This window comes from Dendrobates tinctorius, unplaced genomic scaffold, assembly GCF_039654945.1.
Source record: "Dendrobates tinctorius isolate UK_male_01 unplaced genomic scaffold, ASM3965494v1 ptg000192l, whole genome shotgun sequence".
Lineage (NCBI taxonomy): Eukaryota > Metazoa > Chordata > Amphibia > Anura > Dendrobatidae > Dendrobates > Dendrobates tinctorius.
Window position 1 is genome coordinate 13,133,279 of NW_027361859.1, and position 13,224 is coordinate 13,146,502.

At 50.3% G+C, this 13,224-nt stretch overlaps 1 protein-coding gene across 2 annotated transcripts in view; it reads left to right on the forward strand.

Moving 5' to 3' along the window:
* The first annotated feature begins 7,365 nt into the window (after nt 1-7,365).
* LOC141055903 (uncharacterized) overlaps nt 7,366-13,224 on the forward strand; it is a 58,703-nt gene continuing 52,844 nt past the window's right edge. The window contains exons 1-2 of one of the 2 annotated variants that reach the window (XM_073552620.1): nt 7,366-7,412; nt 10,995-11,069. The gene's annotated coding sequence lies outside the window, so the exon portion shown is untranslated. Of the gene's footprint in view, nt 7,413-7,459; nt 7,995-10,994; nt 11,070-13,224 lie in introns of those variants that run through there. The other variant, XM_073552619.1, reaches the window with a different exon arrangement.

A 13,224-nucleotide genomic window follows, 5' to 3' on the forward strand; every position in this document is an offset into this window, starting at 1 on the left:
CACCTCGTAAACACACGACTCCACTCCGTACACCTTGTACACACAAGACTCCGCTCCGTACACCTCGTACACACACGGCTCCGCTCCGTACACCTCGTACACACACGGCTCCGCTCCGTACACCTCGTACACACACGGCTCCGCTCTGTACACCTCGTACACACACGGCTCTGCTCCGTACACCTCGTACACACGCGGCTCCGCTCCGTACTACTCGCACACATGCAGCTCCGTTCTGTACACCTCATACACACATGGCTCCGCTCCGTACACCTCGTACACACGCTGCTCCTCTCCGTACACCTCGCACACACGCGGCTCCGCTCCGTACAGTTCGTACACACTCGGCTCCGCTCCGTACACCTTGTACACACGCGGCTCCGCTCTGTACGCCTCATACACACGCAGCTCAGCTCCGTACACCTCGTACACAAACGGCTCCGCTCCGTACACCTCGTACACACACGGCTCCGCTCCGTACACCTCGTAGACACGCGGCTCTGCTCCATACACCTCGTACACACACGGCTCCGCTCCGTACACCTCGTATACACGCGGCTCCGCTCCGTACACCTCGTATACACGCGGCTCCGCTCCGTACACCTCGTATACACGCGGCTCCGCTCCGTACACCTCGTACACACACAGCTCCGCTCCGTACACCTCGTAGACATGCGGCTGTGCTCCATACACCTCGTACACACAAAGCTCTGCTCCGTACACCGCGTATACACGCGGCTCCTCTCCGTACACCTCGTATACACGCGGCTCTACTCCGTACACCTCGTACACACACAGCTCCGCTCTGTACACCTCGTCCACACGCGGCTCCGCTCCGTACACCTCATACACACGTGGCTACGCTCCGTACACCTCGTACACACGCGGCTCCGCTCCGTACACCTCGTACACACGCGGCTCCGCTCCGTACACCTTGTAGACACGCGGCTCTGCTCCGTACACCTCGTACACACACGGCTCCTCTCCGTACACCTCGTACACACGCGGCTCCGCTCCGTACACCGCGTATACACGCGGCTCTGCTCCGTACACCTCGTACACACACGGCTCCGCTCTGTACACCTCGTACACACAGCTCCGCTCTGTACACCTCGTATACACGCGGCTCTGCTCCGTACACCTCGTACACACACAGCTCCGCACCGTACACCTCGTATAGACCACGGCTCTGCTCCGTACACCTCGTACACACACAGCTCCGCTCCATACACCTCGTACACACGCGGCTCCGCTCCGTACACCTCGTGCACACCCGGCTCCGCTCCGTACACCTCGTACACACGCGGCTCTGCTCCGTACACCTCGTACACACACGGCTCCGCTCACCTCGTACACGCAAGGCTCCGCTCACCTCGTAGACACGCGACTCTGCTCTGTACACCTCGTACACACCCGGCTCCGCTCCGTACACCTCGTACACACACAGATCCGGTCCGTACACCTCGTAGACATGCGGCTCTGCTCCATACACCTCATACAGACACGGCTCCACTCCGTCCACCTCGTACACACACGGCTCCGCTCCGTGCACCTCGTATACACGTGGCTCTGCTCCGTACACCTCGTATAAACGCGGCTCTGCTCCGTACACCTCGTACACACCCGGCTCCGCTCCGTACACCTCGTACACACACAGATCCGCTCAGTACACCTCGTAGACATGCGGCTCTGCTCCGTACACCTCATACAGACACACGGCTCCGCTCCGTACACCTCGTAGACACGCGGCTCTGCTCTGTACACCTCGTAGACACACGGCTCCGCTCCGTACACCTCGTACACTCCCGACTCCGCTCCGTACACCTCGTACACACACGGCTCCGCTCCGTACACCTCGTAGACACGCGGCTCTGCTCTGTACACCACATACACACACACGGCTCCGCTCCGTACACCTCGTACACACACGGCTCCGCTCCGTACACCTCGTACACACACGGCTCCGCTCCGTACACCTCGTACACACACGGCTCCGCTCCGTACACCTCGTACACACACGGCTCTGCTCCGTACACCTCGTACACACACGGCTCTGCTCCGTACACCTCGTACACACACGGCTCCGCTCCGTACACCTCGTACACATGCGGCTCCGCTCCGTACACCTCGTAACCCACGGCTCCGATCCGTACACCTCATACACACACAGCTCCGCTTCGTATACCTCGTATACACGCGGCTCCGCTCCGTACACCTCGTACACACACAGCTCCGCTCCGTACACCTCGTACACACCCGGTGTGAGGAACTGAAATACTTTCCCAGCACAGATGACTAGTTACCTCAAGTTATGTTGTATTTACATGCAATGACCTTATCTGGTGGGGGAATATGTGCCTTTCTTTCTCTCGGCAGGGGGGCCACTTGGGTTCACACCACTGCAGACTGGCCGGAGACTTCACTGGCTGTGAATTCATTGTACATTGGTTAAGGGGTTGGGCGTAGAGTTGAGAGATTTGATGGGGGAGAGCAGTTGTGTCTGGGGATCTGAAGCGAAAAGAGCAGAGTTAAGGCCGCTCCTGGAACCCATGAATGGACTATCGAACTTGGAACTAAGTTCTCGGGCTTCGGTCGTGAGATCTATATTCCCCTAGGAATTATCCCATGGACTATTTTTACTGACTTGTTGCTGATCCCGTGGACTGGGGGCATTACATTGGGGTCATCTACCTGGACTTACTGAAATGCTTGTATGGATACAAATAAAACTTGTTGCATCGCTAACCTGCCTAGGTGATTACTAACACACACAACTCTAGATCTTCACACCCGGCTCCGCTCCGTACACCTCGTACACACACAGCTCCGCTCCGTACACCTCGTAGACACGCGGCTCTGCTCTGTACACCTCATACACACACGGCTCCGCTCCGTATACCTCGTACACACACGGCTCTGCTCCGTACACCTCGTACACACACGGCTCCGCTCCGTACACCTCGTACACACACGGCTCCGCTCCGTACACCTCGTACACACACGGCTCACCTGGTACACACACGGCTCCGCTCCATACACCTGGTATACACGCGGCTCCGCTCCGTACACCTCGTACACACACGGCTCCGCTCCGTACACCTCGTATACACGCGGCTCCGCTCCGTACACCTCGTACACACACGGCTCTGCTCCGTACACCTCGTACACACACGGCTCTGCTCCGTACACCTCGTACACACACGGCTCTGCTCCGTACACCTCGTACACACACGGCTCTGCTCCGTACACCTCGTACACACACAGCTTCGCTCCGTACACCTCGTACACACACGGCTCCGCTCACCTCGTACACACCCGGCTCCGCTCCGTACACCTCGTACACACGCGGCTCCGCTCCGTACACCTCGTACACACGCGGCTCCTCTCCGTACACCTCGTACACACACGGCTCCGCTCCGTACACCTCGTACACACACGACTCTGCTCCGTACACCTCGTACACACACGGCTCCGCTCACCTCGTACACACCCGGCTCCGCTCCGTACACCTCGTACACACGCGGCTCCGCTCCGTACACCTCGTACACACGCGGCTCCGCTCCGTACACCTCGTACACACACGACTCTGCTCCGTACACGTGATACACACGGCTCCGCTCCGTACACCTCGTACACACGCGGCTCCTCTCCATACACCTCGTACACACACGGCTCCGCTCCGTACACCTCGTACACACGCGGCTCTGCTCCGTACACCTCGTACACACGCGGCTCTGCTCCGTACACGTGATACACACACGGCTCCGCTCCGTACACCTCGTACACACGCGGCTCCTCTCCGTACACCTCGTACACACACGGCTCCGCTCCGTACACCTCGTACACACACGGCTCTGCTCCGTACACCTCGTACACACGCGGCTCCGCTCCGTACACACACGGCTCTGCTCCGTACACCTCGTACACACGGCTCCGCTCCGTACACCTCGTACACACGCGGCTCCGCTCCGTACACCTCGTACACACGCGGCTCCGCTCAGTACACCTCGTACACACGCGCCTCCGCTCCGTACACCTCGTACACACGCGCCTCCGCTCCGTGCACCTCGTACACACGCGCCTCCGCTCCGTGCACCTCGTACACACGCGCCTCCGCTCCGTACACCTCGTACACACGCGCCTCCGCTCCGTACACCTCGTACACACGCGCCTCCGCTCCGTACACCTCGTACACACGCGCCTCCGCTCCGTACACCTCGTACACACGCGCCTCCGCTCCGTACACCTCGTACACACGCGGCTCCGCTCCGTACACCTCGTACACACGCGGCTCCGCTCCGTACACCTCGTACACACACGGCTCCGCTCTGTACACCTCGTACACACGCGCCTCCGCTCCGTACACCTCGTACACACGCGCCTCCGCTCCGTACACCTCGTATACACGCGGCTCTGCTCCGTACACCTCGTACACACACGGCTCCACTCCGTACACCTCGTACACACACAGCTCTGCTCCGTGCACCTCGTACAGTCATGGCCAAAAGTTTAGAGAATGACACAAATATTAATTTTTACAGTCTACTGCTTCATCTTTTCTAATGGCAATTTGCATATACTCCAGAATGTTATAAAGAGTGAACAGCTTAACAGCAATTACTTGCAAAGTCAATATTTGCCTAGAAAATGAACTTTATCCCCCAAAACACATTTCAACATCATTGCAGCCCTGCCTTAAAAGGACCAGCTAACATCGTTTCAGTGATTGCTCCATTAACACAGGTGTGGGTGTTGATGAGGACAGGGCTGGAGATCAATCTGTCATGATTAAGTAAGAATGACACCACTGGACACTTTAAAAGAAGGCTGGTGCTTGGCATCATTGTTTCTCTTCTGTTAACCATGGTTATCTCTAAAGAAACACGCGCAGTCATCATTGCACTGCACAAAAATGGCCTAACAGGGAAGAGTATCGCAGCTAGAAAGATTGCACCTCAGTCAACAATCTATCGCATCATCAAGAACTTCAAGGAGAGAGGTTCCCTTGTTGCCAAAAAGGCTCCAGGGCGCCCAAGAAAGACCAGCAAGCGCCAGGACCGTCTCTTAAAAGTGTTTCAGCTGCGGGATTGGGCTACCAGCAGTGCAGAGCTTGCTCAGGAATGGCAGCAGGCAGGTGTGAGTGCATCTGCACACACTGTGAGGCTGAGACTCTTGGAGCAAGGCCTGGTCTCAAGGAGGGCAGCAAAGAAGCCACTTCTCTCCAGAAAAAACATCATGGACAGACTGATATTCTGCAAGAGGTACAGGGAGTGGACTGCTGAGGACTGGGGTAAAGTCATTTTCTCTGATGAATCCCCTTTTCGATTGTTTGGGACATCTGGAAAACGGCTTATTCGGAGAAGACCAGGTGAGCGCTACCACCAGTCTTGTCTCATACCAACTGTCAAGCATCCTGAAACCATTCATGTGTGGGGTTGCTTCTCAGCCAAGGGAATGGGCTCTCTCTCAGTCTTGCCTAAAAACACAGCCATGAATAAAGAATGGTACCAGAATGTCCTCCAAGAGCAACTTCTCCCAACCATCCAAGAGCAGTTTGGCTATCAACAATGCCTTTTTCAACATGATGGAGCACCTTGCCATAAAGCAAAGGTGATAACTAAATGGCTCAGGGAACAAAACATAGAGATTTTGGGACCATGGCCTGGAAACTTCCCAGATCTTAATCCCATTGAGAACTTGTGGTCAATCATCAAGAGACGGGTGGACAAACAAAAACCTTCAAATTCAGACAAAATAAAAGCATTGATTTTGCAAGAATGGACTGCTATCAGTCAGGAGATGATCCAGAAGTTGATTGAGAGAATGCCAGGGAGAATTGCTGAGGTCCTGAAGAAGAAGGGTCAACACTGCAAATATTGACTTGCTGCATTAACTCATTCTAACTGTCAATATAACCTTTTGTTACTCATAATATGATTGCAATTATATTTCTGTATGTGATAAAAACATCTGACAAACACACATAAAAACCAGAGGGCAGCAGATCATGTGAAAATATAATATTTGTGTCATTCTCTAAACTTTTGGCCATGACTGTACACACACGGCTCCGCTCCGCTCACCTCGTACACACCCGGCTCCGCTCCGTACACCTCGTACACACGCGGCTCCGCTCTGTACACCTCGTACACACGCGGCTCCTCTCCGTACACCTCGTACACACACGGCTCCGCTCCGTACACCTCGTACACACACGACTCTGCTCCGTACACGTGATACACACGGCTCCGCTCCGTACACCTCGTACACACGCGGCTCCTCTCCATACACCTCGTACACACACGGCTCCGCTCCGTACACCTCGTACACACGCGGCTCTGCTCCGTACACCTCGTACACACGCGGCTCTGCTCCGTACACGTGATACACACACGGCTCCGCTCCGTACACCTCGTACACACGCGGCTCCTCTCCGTACACCTCGTACACACACGGCTCCGCTCCGTACACCTCGTACACACACGGCTCTGCTCCGTACACCTCGTACACACGCGGCTCCGCTCCGTACACACACGGCTCCGCTCCGTACACCTCGTACACACGCGGCTCCGCTCCGTACACCTCGTACACACGCGGCTCCGCTCTGTACACCTCGTACACACGCGCCTCCGCTCCGTGCACCTCGTACACACGCGCCTCCGCTCCGTACACCTCGTACACACGCGCCTCCGCTCCGTACACCTCGTACACACGCGCCTCCGCTCCGTACACCTCGTACACACGCGGCTCCGCTCCGTACACCTCGTACACACGCGCCTCCGCTCCGTACACCTCGTACACACGCGCCTCCGCTCCGTACACCTCGTACACACACGGCTCCGCTCCGTACACCTCGTACACACGCGCCTCCGCTCCGTACACCTCGTACACACGCGCCTCCGCTCCGTACACCTCGTACACACGCTCCTCCGCTCCGTACACCTCGTACACCTCGTACACACACGGCTCCGCTCCGTACACCTCGTACACACGCTCCTCCGCTCCGTACACCTCGTACACACACGGCTCCGCTCCGTACACCTCGTACACACGCGGCTCCGCTCCGTACACCTCGTACACACGCGGCTCCGCTCCGTACACCTCGTACACACGCGGCTCTGCTCCGTACACCTCGTACACACGCGGCTCCGCTCCGTACACCTCGTACACACACGGCTCTGCTCTGTACACCTCGTACACACACAGCTCTGCTACATCCACCCTGTAAACCCCTCCTGACCCCACACAGAAACTTCCCCTCATCCAGCACCATGACAACCAGCACAGCAGAGTCCTGTATACACTGAGGCCCCTGATCATGTGACCCCTGACTCCTCCCCTCCTGTGACCTCATCACAGGTCCTGTGCGCACAGAGCAGCCATATATGTGGAGTGCTGCTCTGCAGGTGGAGGTAGGTGCAGGAGATTTCCCATTACTGGGCATGGGGGGGACATTAACCCCTTCAGCACTGTGGAGACTGTTTTGGGGTCTCTGTGTGGTGTGAACAGTGACGTAACGGCTGTGGACAGAATGCGGCTTCGCTGGTTCCCAGCTCCACATTAGATCCATTCAGACCAGGTTCTGCTCAGAAGTTGGATTCTTATTCGTCAGTTTTTTATAGGTTTAAGAACAAAAAATAAGCATCACAATAATAACACACAGTTAGTCTTTGAAACATGTTGGAAAGTCCATTGGTCCCCGTCGCAACCACCAGCAAGTGAAACCGACCTGGTCATGTGCTGACTCACATCACGAAGGTCCTGTATACCTGGAGAAGCTCACAGATGCCGGGAACACGAGAGGGCGCTCATGTCTTCTCCATGTCTTCTCTACACTGACAGGAGGCTGCCACCGGCCGGGGCAGCCCCTGTAACTCGTCTATACCCCTGTGTACAAAACCCCCCACTCCTTTTCCAAGCGGTGGAGCAAAAAGCGCTATTTTAACCTGCACCGCTTACTGGAGTGAGGACTTCGCATCGCATTATCTTTACAGGTACCGCTCTCTGACTTGTGCATTTACTATTGCGGCTACTCTGCACAGCCGTTCACAGGCTCCAATTTGACTTTGACTTTTTTTTTTGCTACTATCAGGGAGAATTACCCTGCAGGATATAACCTGTTCAGTGATTTCAGGTTTTTACCCTCACTCATGCCTTTTTAGTTTGTGATTGTTCAGGTTGGAACTAAGATTGCCACCAGCATCTATATATATTCTTTTTCCCTTAAGCACTTCTTCTGAGGTCTTACAATTGACTATTACTAATTGCTATTTTCTCGCTATTATCCAGCTACATAAAGAGCACTTATAAGAGGTTTTTTTTTTTTTCTATAACCACCCAATTTAGATTTCCCTCTTCTTTGAGTGTTCCAAGCGCACACTAATATTATTAGTTATTTTACCTTATTTCTTTGACACCCTTGTGACAGGTGTCTTAGTGTTTGCTGCTGGAATTACACTCATACACAAGCGCCACTGAATCTCCATTTGTGAATAATAATAATAGTGTATATTATTATTCTATAGAGGGGTCAGACTTGGATACTAATAATAATAAGCAGTGTATATTATTCTATAGATGGATCAGACTTGGATACCAATAATAATAGTATATATTATTATTCTATAGAGGGATCAGACTTGGATACTAATAATAATTAGCGGTGTATATTATTATTCTATAGATGGGTAAGACCTGGATACTAATAAGTGGTGTATGTTATTATTCTATAGAGGGGTCAGACTTGGATAGTAATAATAACTAGATGTGTATTTCCTGAAGGAAGTACAGATAGTGCTTTGAAATGGCAATAAGGTTAATGTGCTGTGTGACTTGAAGCCAGAAGTTTTTGATTTTTGAACAACCCCAGAAAATATGGTAGAGGTTCCCTTGGTGTCCACAATCTCTCCAGCACAAGGAAGATAGCTCTGTGTTAAAATACGATAACCTCGTTGGGGTATAGTACCACCTATTTAACAATTTGAAATAACTCTCATGAAGGCCCATTGATATGTTGGAATTGTAAGTGTTTTTGATGGCATCGTTCCAGTTCTCGAGACGGATATCATCACCAAAATTGGACTCCCATCTCTTCATGCATATGTTTTTGTGGCTCGTTAGGTCTTTGACAACAGATCTATACAAATTACACAGACTCCAGAGGTTTTTATTTTTAAGGTTGCACAATAGTGAAGATAGCATTTCATAATTCAAAGTCTTCCCTTTTATGAATTTCCAAATTCTGTCTTTCAACATGGTTTAAAAGACCAGCTCAGATGACGGTAAATTATATTTAACCCTGATCTCACCGAATTTCAGGAACTCCACTCCTCTAAAAACATCCCCCACCCTTTTAATTCCAGATTTCCCCCGAACCTCCGGTATCGGGAGATCATCCATCAGTGCCAATGAAGATAGAGGCAACGTTAAGATTTGCTCTGCTTTTTTGATATTTTTAGTCGGCTTAATGAGATCCCTCCAGGCTGAGATTATCGGTCGGAATATAGGATGAGATGAGTTCGCACTGGGCTTTTGAAGAAGGAAGTGAAATAAAAGCTTTTGCAAGGAACCTCTATCACTAGCATCTCTCTCCAAGCCATACCAAGCTGGATGCGTCATGTTTTCAGTAAACCAGTGCCAGCTCTGTTTGATGAGCGAGGCCTGATAATAAGCGTATATGTTGTGCAGTCCTGTGCCCCCATGTTTTTTGTTTTGTACATCAAGTCTGCAGATATTCTTGCTTTTTACCTTTCCAAATAAATAGTCGGATGAGCTCTTGAGCTTTATCAACGGCTTGGCGCGGAAAGCTAACTGGTAAAGTCCTAAATATGTATAAAATTTTGGGATCATTGTTTGTTATTTTTTCGGCTATGGGCTCTATAGCAAGCACAGATAGAAGGGGGGACAGGGGGCACCCCTGTCTCGTGCCATTGATAATGTCGAACGGGTCGGAGAGGAAATTGTTTTCATAAATCCTGGCACTAGGACCCGAGTACAAGGCGAAGACTGTTGATAGAAACTTCTCGTCAAAGCCAAATCTAGCGAGAGTTGCTTTTAAGTAAAGCCAGTTTAGTCTATCAAACGCCTTCTCGGCGTCCAGTGCCAGAAAAGCAGTTTGGGTTCTCAAGTTGTTCGCTAAATTTATCAGATTCAACACCCTTCTAGTTCCGTCTGAGGCCTGGCGGCCCTCTGTAAAGCCTATTTGATCATCCGCCAACAGACGTGGAAGGGTGTTTTTTAATCGGTTTGCAAAGATCTTTGAGTAGATTTTAATATCGCTATTTATGAGCGATATTGGCCTATAGCTCTGTATCCTCTGGGGGTCCCCCCCCTCCTTTGGAATCATGATAATTGTTGCCTCTAACATCTCCTTTGGGAAGGAACCCCGAGAGGACGCCAGATCAAAGACGGAAGCCAGCTGTAGAGCCAGAACTTTTGAAAAGGATTTATAGTCTCCAGAGAAGCCATCCGGCCCTGGTGATTTTTGGGACTGCAGTTTCTTGATAACGTCAACAATTTCTCTCTCTGTAAAGGGGCTATTGACATAATTCAAGTCCAGCTCATCGCCTCTTGGTAGATCGATACTCTGTAGAAAAGAATCTACAAAATTCGAGTTAACCACCGGTGTTTGGGGGTCATCTTTCAGGTTATAGAGATTTTTAAAGAATTCTGCAAACGAGTTGACAATGTCCCTAGGGTGAGTTTTGGAGTCACCCGATGGAGATACTATCTTATTTATTCTCCTTTTAATTCTTTCTCTTTAATTTCCTCATCATAAACCTGGTAGGCTTGTTAAGAGACGCACACTATTTGTACCTAGATGCTTTGATGACTGCATCATATTCCTGGTAGATATCAGATCTCAAACTCTGTCTAAGTCTCAAAATCTCAGCCTGGACGGTCTGGGAAGGAACTTTTAAGTTTGTTTTTCTCTAGATCATTAATTTGGGCCTGTAGGTTTTTAATATTTTCCCTATTTCTCTTCTTATATTTAGAAAGAATTTGCATAAGACACCCCCTCAGGACCGCTTTATGGGCGTTCCAGACCGTGAACTGATCTACTTCACCAGGTACGTTTTCCTTGAAGTAGTTTAAGAGAGCGTTTTCTATCTCTTGTTTGTACTCTGGTATATATAGCAAAGCTGAGTTAAGCTTCCAGCGGAATGGTTTGTCAGGGGGAGGACCCACAAGGAAGTCAATGAGAAGCCCGGGGTATGATCCGAAATGGACTTCTGCATGAAGTGAATGTCCTTAATTTTGGACAGAGTAAATATGTTAGTAAGTAGAAGATCTATCCTGGATGCTGTCTTATGTACATCTGAAAAGTGAGAATACTCACGTGACGATGTATTCAAGCAGCAGAAAGCATCATAAAGCTCATTTTGAATTAACCAGTTTTTTAAAGCTGGGACCTTGTGGCGAACTAAAGAGGATGAATCAATGCTGCTATCTGGGACAATATTAAAGTCGCCCAATAAGATGAGTTCGCCTGTTTTAACTTTGTCGATTTTTGTGATAAGCTTGTTCAAGAAACGAATGTGTCCCTTGATGGGTGCGTATACATTCACTATTGTACATGGCCTTTCATGGAGTAAGCATATGAGTATATGAAACCTGCCCAAGGAGTCTGGTATTTCTTTGATGAGCTGAAAAGGAACGGTGCCACCTACCAATGTGATGACCCCAGACTTTTTCTTTGTGGAGAGTGACTTGTACATGTGTGGGAAGTTCTTGTGCTGGAAGATCGGGTGTCGATCGGAAGCCAGTTTAACCTCCTGAAGGCATACCAATTCGGCCCGGGTTTGGTTGATCTCCTTCCATACCGCATACCTCTTATTCGGACTGTTGAGCCCCCTAACATTGTATGATAAAATTTTCATCGTTAGAATGCAATATCAAAACAGGAAAGGGAAACAAATAGAACAATGAAATACAGAAAAAAAAAATTAAGAACTTGAGAGTTCTCCTGGAGGACTCCAAACTGGTTGGTGTCTCACCTTACTGTAGATCAGGGGAAAAACGAGAAAAAAATTAAGTGGCAAGTTCCCACAGTGACGATAAACTGTAATTACGGGTACTAATATTCATGCTCAGGAAAAGGAAATAATAGTGACCCCCAAATAAATTCAAACATAAGACAAAGATCAATCCTAATCCGTATCTCTAAAGGATGGCTCATCCATCAGGAATTTAAGAAACTTCTGACTCTCGTGTGGAGTATAGATGGGGTAGTGTTTATCTTTATACCAGACTAAAAGCTTGGTAGGGAAACCCCATCTATATGACGCTCTAAGTTCCCTAAGTTTAGAGGTCAGATCTCTGAAGGAGCGTCGTGCGTCCATAGTCTCTTTGGAAAAGTCTTGGAAAATCTTAAGATCCTTATAAGGCTCAGGAGGTGAACCTCTCTCTCGCAAAGATTTTAAAACCTTCTCCTTGGTTTCAAAGAAATGGACCCTGAGGATAGTGTCCCTGGGCTTTTCCTGTGGGACCCCTTTGGGACGTAGGAGGCGGTGTATATGATCGATATTGACTTCTAATTCTGTCAATTTTGGCGATAATTTTTTAAACAAATTTTTGGTGTAATCAGAGAGATCTGGCTGGGAGACCGACTCAGGGATACCTCGTATCTTTAAGTTATTTCTCCTGCTTCGGTCTTCCAGATCCGTCAATTTGTTTTTAAGGGAAATAACCTCCTTTTTGAGGAGTGAATTCTCCTTTGAGAGGTAAACTATATCCCTCTCCGCCTGTACCATCTTTACCTCATATTTCTCAACCTTTTGGCTAAGATTTCTGCAAGTTTCCTGTAGGGCCTTGGCCTGAGTCTCAAACCCTATTTTTAGGGCATCACTGAAGGACTGGAAGAGATCCGCCATGAATCCTTCAGTGGCTTGTTTGTTGGACCCCTTGTATTCCCCCAGGTTAATGGATGGAGGAGGAACCTCAAACGAAGGGAATGGACCTCCATTATCCCTCCTAGGCTTCTGCCTTTCAGGGTTTGTGTTTGGAGTATAGTCAGCTGAGACACTGTCGGAGTCCTCAGATGAGAGACTCCCAGTGTTTCCCTGATCGCCTGGTCCCTTCCTTTTGTTTGATTTGGAAGTGTCCATTTCCTCCGTAAGAGTCTCAATTGGAGGGGGGGGTTTAATGTTGCCCCCTAAATTTTTTTTATATTTTTGAGGCGTTTCAGGTTGTGTTTTAGATAGGGTTTTGGTCAATGAGCTATTA